The following is a 12,029-nucleotide window of genomic DNA, read 5'->3' on the forward strand; positions in this document are numbered from 1 at the left end:
CCAGACCAAAAAATGCCCCTTTTTAGCCAATGTCCTACATGTAAATGTAACTGGTGGTCTCTAGGATTGTCTAAACAGACTCTGGAGCACATATTTAAAAAATGCCTTTAAACAGAGTTTGCAAAGAAATGGCTTTAAATTTAGGAGATATAAATGATGCATTAGCAATAACAATAAGGAATAACAATAAGGAAGCTGCACCACGAAGGGAGCTCCAGGAATTCCATACCCAAACCTGCACACGTAGGCCTGACACTTCAGAGGAGAGGGAGCCTATCCAGCTGGCACAGCAACCATTCCCAATTCAAAAGTCTATGAGGGAGCTTAATAGATACATTCTGACCCAGACACAGGCTAAGAGTTGCAGCCGCTTGTTGTTCTTCGTTTACCCCTGAGGCTATGCCTTATGTGATAGTTCTGAAGAGTGGGCCCCACTGTAGCTTTGTTGCCACCGACAGGGTGGGAATTAAAAATGTCATAGCTATAGTAATGGAAAGCTTCAAGGATTATGTCTTCTTTGTTCATTTATTACAATACCAGCCACATTTACAAAACTGAACAGCGAGAAGAAACATGTCTAAAATACTTAATTTCCCATATCCCCAAGGGAAAGAGAAGTTGCAATGAAACAGTCTGTGACCAGTCAGCCGCCGCTATGCTGAATGACTTGTGTCGCTCCCCTCCGGTAGTCCTATTTCTTCCTGCGACCAGCCGACTGTGGAAGAATTTCATTCCTGTTTGGAGGACTCCATTCCTATAAATTAGAGAGCATTGGTTAACCTGGGAAGCTCTTTTTTTTTTCCAACAAGAACTGTAGTACTGATCAAAATGCCCGAGCAAACAAGATACACTTGCTAGATTTACCACCTCATAACAAATATCAAACAATGCGAGAAAATACCTTACTTACTTAGATAAGTGGATCTAGTCACCTGGGAGGGTCAGTCTTCATCTTAGGGTGGGCTAATCCTTGCCTCCGAGTCCTTAATAGAATTGAAACTTTCCGTTATGATAGGTAAGAAATTTTTCATGCTATGGCAGGACCTAGAGGCGAGGATTACTTCTTCTTTAAAGCTTATCCACCACTAAAGCCACAATAGAGGTGACTGATTTAAAATAAAACCTCTTAAAGTTTGAATTTTAAGACCAGTCCCCTGTATTCCAAATATCCTTCAAGAGGGCTTCCAATGCAAACGATTTCAAGTTCATTGTTCTGCGAGCAGAGTGTGATCCAAAGACACTGGTATCGATCCCTGCTTCTAACATGATCCACCGCACCCACCTTTCAATGGTTTGGCAAGAGACTGCCCGGAAAAGTTTCCTTAGCACAATTAGCAATTGTCTCTCCCTGTGGGGTCTAAGTTCTGAGGTCATCGTCTCGTAAGCCTTAATGCACCACACAAAACACACTTTTGGCACCTCCGGGAAGGGCGAATAGGTAATTTCCTGGGAATTACATTTTGTCAGCATAGATATGTGAAAAGTAACCCCGTCCTGGGTAAAGGATCGGCCAGTGATATCCAGGGCCCTGCCATTCGACACCCTCCTATAGGAGATAAGACACAATAGGATAGCTAACTTGGCTGAAAACTGTTTGCGAGACAGGTATTTGTTACTTGGCCATGAAAGCAACAGGTTTAGAACCTTGTTCATGTCCCAAAGAAGCAAATACCTAGGTTCCAGAGGAATGGGTAGACGAATACCCCTTAACTTCTTCACCAAGGGATGTTCACCTACTGGGGCACCTGCAATTACGGTGTGACCTCCCAAGATTGTGAATCTGAAGGTATTAATTGACCTGTAAGCCATTCCCGCTTCTGCCAAAGAGGCCAGGAAGTTCAGAACATGGACATCATCTGCCCCCATGAGATCCAGACTCCTTTACAGGCACCAACCTATCCACTGAGACGAGGCCGAACGATACCTCTTGACCGTACCGTATGCCCAAGCTCGAGAGAGGAGGTCTGACGCATCTCTTGAAAGGCCAGGGACTTGCCCTCATGACCTGTAATCCTCCACGCCATAAACTGGAGGCTGCTGTACGTCACCAGACGGTGAGGATTCCCTGAGGCGTTGCTCAGATGAAAGGGATACTGGTGTAGATGGATTGGAGAAGCCCAAGAAAGTTCCATCAGCACTGGAAACCACACTTGCGACTTCCACACCAGGGTGATCACCACCAACTCCACCTTCTGCTGGTGCACCTTCTCTGTCACTCGCATGATCATGGAGAATGGGGGAAAGGAGTAACCCTGGTCCACCGCTCAATCCTGGAGAAAGGCATTGGTTGCCACTGCTTCCGGGTTCGGTCTCCAGCTGAGTTACTGGGGAAGTTGATGGTCCAGGCCAGATGTAAGCAATTTGATCATGAATGGTCCTCAAAGGGAGGAAATGGTTTGAAGAATTGGCAGAAAAAGATTCCAAAGGGTGGAATCCCTAAGATGGCGAGATTGCCAGTCAGCCACCTGGTTCGTGGTCCCCAGGAGATACTCAGCTGTCACCGAGACATGGTGGTCTAGGCAGTACTGACAAAGGTTTTTCACCAGATCTGAGAGGGCCTTTGATTGTGTACCTCCTAGATGACTGAAGTAGCGGACCACAGCTACATTGTCCATTTTCAGCAGTCATGTGACTGCAAAGGAGCCCGCCAACAGCTCCAGACTATTGATATGCAGGGATTGTTCTGTGGCAGATCATCCTCCACCAGTGGTGAATTCTCTTTTGCAGGCACCCCAGTCAGAGCTGCTGGCATCGTACTCGATGACGCGGTCCGGTTGTGACCCGAAGATGGCCCGGCCGTTTCACGCCTCCATATGGGAGAGCCACCACTGGAACTCCTCTTTGGCCCCGTCCGACAAGGGAACGTGCTGGAAGTTCGTCAGGCCGTGTTACAGGTAAGATGTCTTCAAACGCTGCAAGGCCTGAAAGTGGAGAGGACCTAGTAAAATGGCCTGGTTCGAGAAGGACAGCAGGCCTACCACCCTGCAATCTGGCAGAGGGAGGTACTTGGTTTTGCCCGGGCCCTCCTCACCTCGTGTTGAATTTTTGCCAATAATGCTCGAGGGAAGGCTGAGCGTGGATGCCACTGAATCGATCACAAAGCCCAGAAAGGTGGTTGAGCGAGAATGAACCAGACTTGACTTCGTCTGGCTGATGACAAAGACCAGAGACTGGAGCAGGTCCATTGCCATTTGAGGGTAGCGGGACAAAGAGTGTGGGCTTTCATCCATCAACAGCATGTTGTCCAGGTATACTATCATGCAAATCCCAGACGCCCACAAATGTTCTGTCACCGGTTTCAGAACTTTGGTGAAACACCACGGGCTAGGGATAGGCCGAACGGCAGAGGTGAACTCTAAAGTTTGTACCTGCCACAGGAATTGGAGAAACCAAGGATGCGGCTGAAATATGCGGACAGTGAGGTAAGCAAGCGCCCTTCACATACAACCGTACCATCCAGTCGTTGGGGCAGAGGAGGTCACAAAGGAGGTGAATGCCTCCATCTTGAAGTGGTGGAATACCAGCCACTCGTTCAAGTCCAAAAGGTTGATCACCAGGCTCTGACCTCCATCTTGCTTCTGGACCAAAAACAGATTGCTGACAAACCTCGAGGGGTGAGGCTTGGAAGGGCATTTTGCCCCCTTTTCCAAGAGCTTCTAACCTCCCACTGAATAACGAGGTCCTCCCCCCCAGAAAAAGGGATAGGGAGGGGAGAGATGGTTTGGAAAGGGGACCCACAGAACTTTACGTGCAACCTCTACACTGTTTGGAGCACCCAGGCCTCCGATGTGCGGGCCTGCAAACTGTGCAAACTGAGCTGGTCGACCCACCAATCGACTGCACGATATTAAAGAACTCACTGAAGGAACTGGGGTTGGGTTCTCTGCCACGGGATCCACTTCAGTGGCTTCTGTGGCACATCCGTCCTCTGGTGGAGTAGAATACCCCAAATCATGAGGGGTTCTGCCACTGACCTCGCTGGGAAGGCTGCACTATCACAGACGTTGGATCGGCCAGCCGAGGGCCCTCTATCACATCCAGCCCCGGAGAAAACACACACATTGAAAATGCAGTTAACAGTGGATTGGGCCTTGTTGAGAGAATTAAATATTGACACAAATTTTCCAAGCTCCTAGATAAACAGGTCGCCAAAGAGACCCCCTATGCAACCTAGCCTGCCTCCTAAGTTGCTTATTCTCAGAGCTTCGGATCAATTTCAATCAACTGAGACTTACGCCTCTCTGTGGAGATAGCGCAGTTGGTGTTGCCAAGGAATATGACAGCCCTTGGGTCCAGCTGGACAAGACGTCAGGGGGAATAAGGGCCCGGACGCTTTGGCATCCTCCACCATGTCAAAGATCTTCACTAGAGGCCCTGTGATGTACAGCGGTAGATACTCTTCTTAGGGTCTTTAATGTACTTGGCTAGAAAAGTGGCCATACGCGCATCTATCACAGGTGTGACGGGCACTTTCCCATCCAACGAGGGGTGGGGGCACTCCGCCCACAGGCGGTTTCTCACCTCCTGGTCAAGAGGTTTCTGTAGCCTACCAGCTACATACCTGGCTACCTTGTCCCCAAGGGTCCACTCTGAGGAACGGGGGTGTACCAATTCCTCTGGATCCAGCAGGTCTGGCTGGGCATCAGCCGGGTCTGCTGTGGTGGTCTGTCGCTCAGTGGATGGGTTGGAGGAGGTACTCCAGGACCAGGTCCGAATCACCGTCCGAGCCGGTAGGGGAATCATTGGAAGGTGGAGTTTCAGGAGAAATGGCATCCGTCTCACAGGGATGCGAGAAACCAGATGGGTTGGACAATTCTGGGGGAGTGAAGGGGCTTTGACCCTAGGAACGCATTTTTTAACCTGGGAAAAGCATCTGGTCCACTCCAGAATCTGGCAGGCGTTTGCACGGGTTCTCAGTAAGGGAGGGAGAGGCCAACATCAGAGGTTCTTGGCCTAAAGACTCTGGAAGGTCTTCCCTTGGCACAAGGGGTTTTAAGCACTGCTGTGCCATATACATGAGTCTCTTCTCCAGAGGAACCTTTGCGTTTGAGATTGCCTTAATTATGGAGGCATCTACTGCGTCGCAGAATTCCTCTGTGATGGGAAAATACTGGACAATCTCCTCCAGCTCATAATAATCCCCATATTCTTCCATAGAGTCTGTAAGGAAGGTACCTGATGCTTTTAAAAATATGCCCAATGTGTTGGCCAGGTAAGAGTAAGTAGGGTTAAGTTGGGGGGGGGGGGTCCACAGCAATGCAAATAGCCTGCTTGAGCCCTCAGCGGGGGGCTATGAAGAGAGATTATGGACTCTACAAGGCACAGACCGGAAAAGCATCAAAGATGAAAGGGCAAGCAACTGGCCCTTAAGGCTTGGACGAGCCCTAGGCAATATGTGCAGGTATGGCTCACCACAGAGGAGATAAAGTCCTTCTTGACAAGGCCCAATAGGTTCAGGCAGTCAAATCACACTCAAATTCAGGAAAATTGGCTGTACGCAAATATACTGGCAGCCTGGGTACTGTCTGCCCACCACAGGATTTTTAGGTCCTGTTCATCCTACCAGGAAGGTGTTCAATCTTCAGGCTGGAGGGGCACTTTACGCTGCTTCAGCAGGCAGAGGTGCTTCTGACAAACTGAAATTGACACGTGCCCTGCCCCGCAGCTGTAGACAGAGAGTGTATCCCAGGAGACGTGAGAGGGGTGCGCGCCCTCTAGCAAAGGGCGGGCAGCCTCCACGCGCCCAGACCCAATGTCCACGGAAGAAAAGTGAAATTGTAAGGAGCGGCCGTGAAAGGAGTGGAAAACATTCCAGTGGCCGCTTGAGCAAACGAGGGACAAGCCTTGGTTATAGGCACAAAAACAAAGAAACACAAAGGAATGCAAAGAACATGCAAGAAAAGGGGACCGGAGTCCTGATACTTATCTGTCACAGCTGCGAGCAGCAAAGAAAGAGGACTACCAGAAGAGAGTGATACAAGACATTCGGCAGGGCAGGGGCTGATTGGTCACAGACTGTTTTGTTGCAACTTCTCTTTCCCTTGGGGATACGGGAAATCACGATTTTTCAACATGTTTCTTCTCACTGTTCAGTTTTGTAAATGCAGCGGCTATTTTAATAAATTAAGAAATAAGGCCTAATCCTTCCCTCCGGGATCCTGCCACAGAATTTTAAAACAATGTAGTTCCTGGTTTTCACAAAGGCTTAGCAATATCCAGGTTTTGTTTAATGGATGAAGCCTTGACGATGAGAAGAGTAAAATGGGTAGCGAAATTAAAAATAAAGAAATACCCTGGGAGATTGCCTTGTTGGTCATTTTCATTCACCTCGTTTTGTGAACTACTTGTTATAAAGTCTTTGGATCCCTCACTCAACTGAGAGGTGTATGCTTTTAAAAAAGGAAGCTTTGCCCGTGTTTCTTTTACCAACCAAAACAATACCTTGCAAATCATTAAATCAATCTCATCAAGGGATAGGCGAAGTATATAAAGCCTAGCGAGGGTGTTGACATGCTCAACTGGTTTGCTTCTTTGGAATTGCTAGGCGATATTGAATGACTCTTGGCTACACAAACAAAGGATGCTGTTTTTTTTTACAGTCATCGACATTAGTTCTTCTAGGAAACAAAACTCCCCTATCTTACATTGTGTGGTTTCTTGTCCAAGGGCTTCATTAATTCTGGCAATGACCAATGTTATTGAAGTTTCATGGAATAAACCAGAAATCATGGGCAAATCAAAGTCAATTGACTGGCAGACATATTGTATCTGTACAGATTGTCTGTTTTCATGAAACATGACTAACAGATACAATTCATATTAATGTTTGCTTATCCATGATTACTCTACCTACCCCCCCCCAGCTGTGGGTCGGACAAAGGGCAGAATTGCCACTTTGGTTTCAATCTTACTCCCAGCTAAGGTTTATAGACACTTATTGACTCCCCTTATTATCAATGTGTCTTGCTAACTTTAGATGGTAGTCCTGATTTATTAATTATAACGTTTTAACAATATGGAGATGGCCCCGTCATGCTTAGAAGGTATGCAGGATAGTGAATGCACATAGCAAGAGAGCCAGGTCAACTTGTGACATAATTCCTATGCAGATGCCCTACACATTTTACTCACCAAATATAATATACAAATACTTAATCCATGTCATAACTGTATGTTAAAATCTACCACTGGCTTTTATAGAAAGGGGTGCCATGAGCATGAAGGGTCACATAGCAACCTCATGTAACCCTCTAATAACGATTTCTAATTTCAGTGTAGTGTTAAACCCCATCAGCGATCATAATCCATTGATGCAACTACAGCATCAGCCTATTAATACTTGATTCGTGAATACAGTGGCAGAAAGACAGAATGAAGTCAGATTAAATATGTATAGTATAAACTTTATTGGTTTCAGCATCTGTAGTCACAAGCTGTAAACGTGACATTTTGACTTGTTTGGACCAGGCAACAGAGTAGGATCTCATAAGTAAGCCCATGAAAACTTTTCTAAAAAAAAATTGATCCCTACTGATAAACCCATACGGGGTAACAACAACCACATAAGGGCTGGTTTGACAGAACTTGTAGCTTTGCCTGTAGGAATTTAAAAGAAGCCTTAAATACAAAATGAAGGAATAGAACAGAAATTCAACAGCTCGGGCTAAGATACAAACTTGCCTTAGCAACCAGAAAGAAACAACTACAGAATGAGACTTCATCTAATCCAATGCAAACATCTATAAGTAATGACAATTTAATTTTGGAAACCTATAAACGGGCCCTTTCTTGGGACAAAATGGCCCCTACAAAGGATTCATGGTCACAACCTCTCCTCTCCTCTGTCATGCTGTCTGGACTAAACCAGAGACTTTGTTTACTATGGCTATATGAAAAGATTGTTTTGCTCTAGATTATTCCTTTAAAAACCTTTCCCTTTCTGATATTAAAGGAGTGTTTCATTAATTGGGATTGTTGGAACTTTTACAAAACTAGAGGCAGAAGCCCATTATTAAAAAATCATATTAAAGTCCTTCCTCATTGATTTTAGAGAACATAAGGGAGTATTAGCAGAGTCATATAAAAGAACAATCAGGGAATATTACTCTTTGCTCTAAATGGAGAGAATTCAACCTTATCCTTTTAATGTAAGAACCATATCATACACATATTCTAATACGCTTTTGTTTAGCTTATGCATAGTCTACCATGTGGTGCCATTCTTTTAAACGGGTTCTTGGAATAAAGAAAGGTGCCATTGTCCACGTGACCGGAAATCTTTACAATCAATATTGTACTTAGTTTTATTTTGTAAATGTTATATGACTATAAGAAAATATTTTTAAAAACAATATTTATAAAGATAAAGGTTAATAATTATAAACTAGTGTTTTTATATTTGTGTGTACTTGATCCATTAGTTTACAATGCTGTTGAGTCCTTTATGTTGTAAGCTCTACAAGAAAGGAAACGTTTAACTGACTTGGAAAATTTGAAATATGAATGCATGGATAAATTAGTTTCTGAGTTTGTATTATTTTGAATTGATCTATTTATTGTTTGTACTTCAATGGTTTAGGCAAGTGTAACCTAATAAAGAACTGAACTGAATTGAAATGGTAAAATTGTAATATTAACACCAAACAAATTCCAGCTTTGAGGTGTCCATGAGCACTTCCAGAGGTAAATCTTTGACTGTTGTGATGAAAATTGTATTTTAAGTTATAAACAAAGAAGTGTAAAGGGTATATACTATTTTATAAGGGTACACTGAGCTCTCCATTAAATGGTTCCTCTTAGGATGATTAAAACATCACATGGGTAGAGAGATGTAACATGCACAATCACCCAAGACTTCATGGTACTGAAGCTGTAATCAGAGCTTTGATGGAGATTTAGATTGCAAGAATATATATTTTTTTTTTTTAGCAAAAAAGGACTGTTGGCAACTCCGTACGATAAAGGCAACAGCTTCTAAAAGAGTGGCCATCTTGAGCAAGAAGTCCTGCTTGCTGAGAAAGATGGAACGGTTTCTTACCTGTAACTAGAGTTCTCGCGTAGGGGAATTTTCATGAAAAGTCATAAGCACTGAATAGTCCCGCCCACGTGTGGGGACCCCCAGAGCACATTTTAAAGATATCTTTTTAAGTGAAAGTTTTCGCCTTTCTACAGGAAGGCCTGCAAAGTCTTTTAAGAAGTGGGCAGATAATGCAGCCTATGTATATAGGCTACGCTGGCTGAACTCTCCATTTTAAAATAAGGACAAGGGCCAGCACATAATAATTTGAGAATAATTTGTTAACAGAATTAATCTCTCACACACCCATTTTGCATGATAGAGATGATGGAAAGAATCACAGAGTAGCCCCATAGGTTGCCATTATATGGCTAAAAAAAGAGACTGTGCCTTAAAAACTCAGAGACCACCAGCATCCCATCATACTCAGATGGTGGCAGTTGCTTCAGTTCTTTTGAAGACAATGTTAGACTTGTACAGTTTATATCTGGGGGAGGAGGGGGGATTGCTTATGACTTACCATGGAAATTCCCCTACGAGAGAACTGGAGTTACAGGTAAGAAACTGTTCCTTCTCTCGCAGGGAATTTCCATGTATAGTCATAAGCACTGAATAGAATAGCAAGCCCATTCCTACGGAGAAAGGGGAAAGAGGCAGAGGATGAACTGGAAAATTTCATGCAAATACATTTCTGAGGGAAACCTGCCCTACTTGAGCGTCTGCTCTAGCATTGGAATCTAGGCAGCAGTGTTTAGTGAATGTCTGAACTGACTTCCAGGTTGCCACTTTGCAAATCTCTGGTAAAGGAATATTGCACAGCAAAGCAGTAGTAGCTGCTTTCCCTCTAGTAGAGTGTGCTTTTGGTCTAGTATGTAGTGTTTTGTTAGCTTTTTGATAGCATAATAAAATACACAACACTATCCATCAGTGAATGGACTGCTTAGAGGTGGCTAAGCCTGTCCGAAGAGGACCGCAGATGATAAACAATTGGTCTGATTTGCGAATGTTTTGTGTTTTGTTGAGGTAGAATTTAAGAACTCCTTCCACATCCAGGTAATGGAGAGGTCTTTCCGCTTGAGTGGAAGGATCTAAAAAAAATCTAGGCAAGGAAATAGTTTGATTGACACGGAAATCCAAAATTTTGGATGAGTTCTTGTGACTACTTTGTTGAAAGGAAACACAGTGTATGATGTGTATGAACAGAGTGCCTGGATTTCACTAACTCTGCAGGCAGATGTAATGGTCACCAGGAAAGCTGTTTTCCAAGATAAGGGTTGGTGAGAGGCCTTATGTATAGGTTCAAAGGGATCTTGCATAAGGCACAAGAGAACTACATTTAACTCCCATGAAGGGGAAAGATGCTTGAAGGGAGGAAACACCCTTTTCAAACCCTCTAAAAAATCCTTGATGACTGGGATTTTGAAAAAAGAGGTTTGTAAAGGACATTTTCTTCATGCATCAAGAGCCGCCATGTGGACATTTATAGAAGATAATGGCAAGTCAGATTGTGCCAAATGGAGTAGATATGGAAGAATTACATATTCTTGGCAGGTGGTAGGATCTTTCTTTTTAGATGAACACCATATGCAGAATCTCTTCCATTTGAAGGCATATGCAGCTGGTTTGGAAGGTTGCTTTGCTTTTTTAAGAAAGACCATGCAGTCTTGTGGAAGACTCAATTGTCCATACTGCACTAGCTCATGAGCCATGCTGCCAAATTCAAAGAGGAGAGACTGGGATGCACGATCTGACCTCCCAATTTTGTCAGTAGAGCCGGTCTGGATCGCAGCTTGAGATGTGGATGGATGGACCGGTGAAGAAGGTCCATGTACCACCACTGACGTGGCCACTCCGGAGCTATTAGTATCTTCTTGGCTCCCGTTTGAGATAGCTTGATGAGGACTGCTGGAATTAGGGGAATTGGCAGAAAAGCGTAGAGAAATCTGCTGGGCCTGTTGATCCATTGGGCATTCCCCAGAGTCCCTGGCTGGAAGTACCTTGATGTGAACTTTAGGCCTTTGGAGATTTCTGCGGTTGCAAAAAGGTCAATGTCTGGAGTTCCCCACTGCTGGAATACGTTTTGAACGACTTCGTCCCTTAGAACCCATTTGTGATTTTCCTGAAGGAGTCTGCTGAGAAAATCAGCTTGGGTATTTTGCACTCCTAGGAGGTCAGTGGCAGTTATTGACAAGTTCCTGACCAGAAAACATCTTAAAATTGTCTGGGCTTCATGTGACAAGGGTCTGGACCTCGTTCCTCCCTGCTTGTTGAGGTAGTACATGATTGTCACATTGTCTGTCTGTACAAGCAGGGAGTTGGAGTTGAACTGTGGACGGACTGCTTTCAGCGCCAGATGAACTGCACGCAGTTCTAGGAGGCTGATGTGATATGTAGATTCTCTCTGGGACCCCTTGCCCTGATATTGAAGGTGGTCCATGTGGGCTCCCCATCCCAGAAGTGAGGCCTCCGTGACAAAGTTTGAGGAGGAATCTCCTGATGGAATGGTGTTCCTCATAGAATGTTGGTTGGAGAGCACCACCATTTCAGGGACCGTTTTGCATGCTGGGACAACTGAATCCTATTGTCACAGTTGCCTGTCAACTGGTCCCATTGGTCATAGAGGCACTCCTGTAAAGGTCTCATATGAAGACGAGCATTCGGTGTGAGGAATATGCAGGACGCCATCGAGCCAAGGCAGGAGTATACCGTTGGATGAGACGTTCTCATGAGAGCTTGAGACTTCCGAAGGGTTGATAAACGTTTTCCCTCTGAAGGATACACATTTGCTCTGTGGGTATCGATGAATGCTCCCAGGTAAATAATTGTTTGCACTGGGTCACGGATTGATTTTGCATGGTTTATTTGAAATCCCAACCAATGTAGTAGATCGCAAGTCCAACTGTAGTGGAGTTGTGCTTCTTGGAACGTGGATGCTTTGATTACTTAATTGTCTAGGTAGGGGTAGACAAATACTTTGTGCTTTCGAAGGTGGGCCACCACTACTGCCATGCAT

The 12,029-nt window shown here is 44.7% G+C and overlaps 1 long non-coding RNA gene across 1 annotated transcript in view; it reads right to left on the reverse strand.

The window, feature by feature from the left end:
• Window positions 1–206: 206 nt before the first annotated feature.
• Window positions 207–12,029, reverse strand: part of LOC138304144 (uncharacterized) — a 93,795-nt gene continuing 81,972 nt past the window's right edge. The window contains exon 3 of the long non-coding RNA XR_011205505.1: window positions 207–754. This is a non-coding gene — a long non-coding RNA (uncharacterized lncRNA). The remainder of the gene's footprint in view (window positions 755–12,029) is intronic.

Source organism: Pleurodeles waltl, chromosome 7, assembly GCF_031143425.1.
Source record: "Pleurodeles waltl isolate 20211129_DDA chromosome 7, aPleWal1.hap1.20221129, whole genome shotgun sequence".
Classification (NCBI taxonomy): domain Eukaryota; kingdom Metazoa; phylum Chordata; class Amphibia; order Caudata; family Salamandridae; genus Pleurodeles; species Pleurodeles waltl.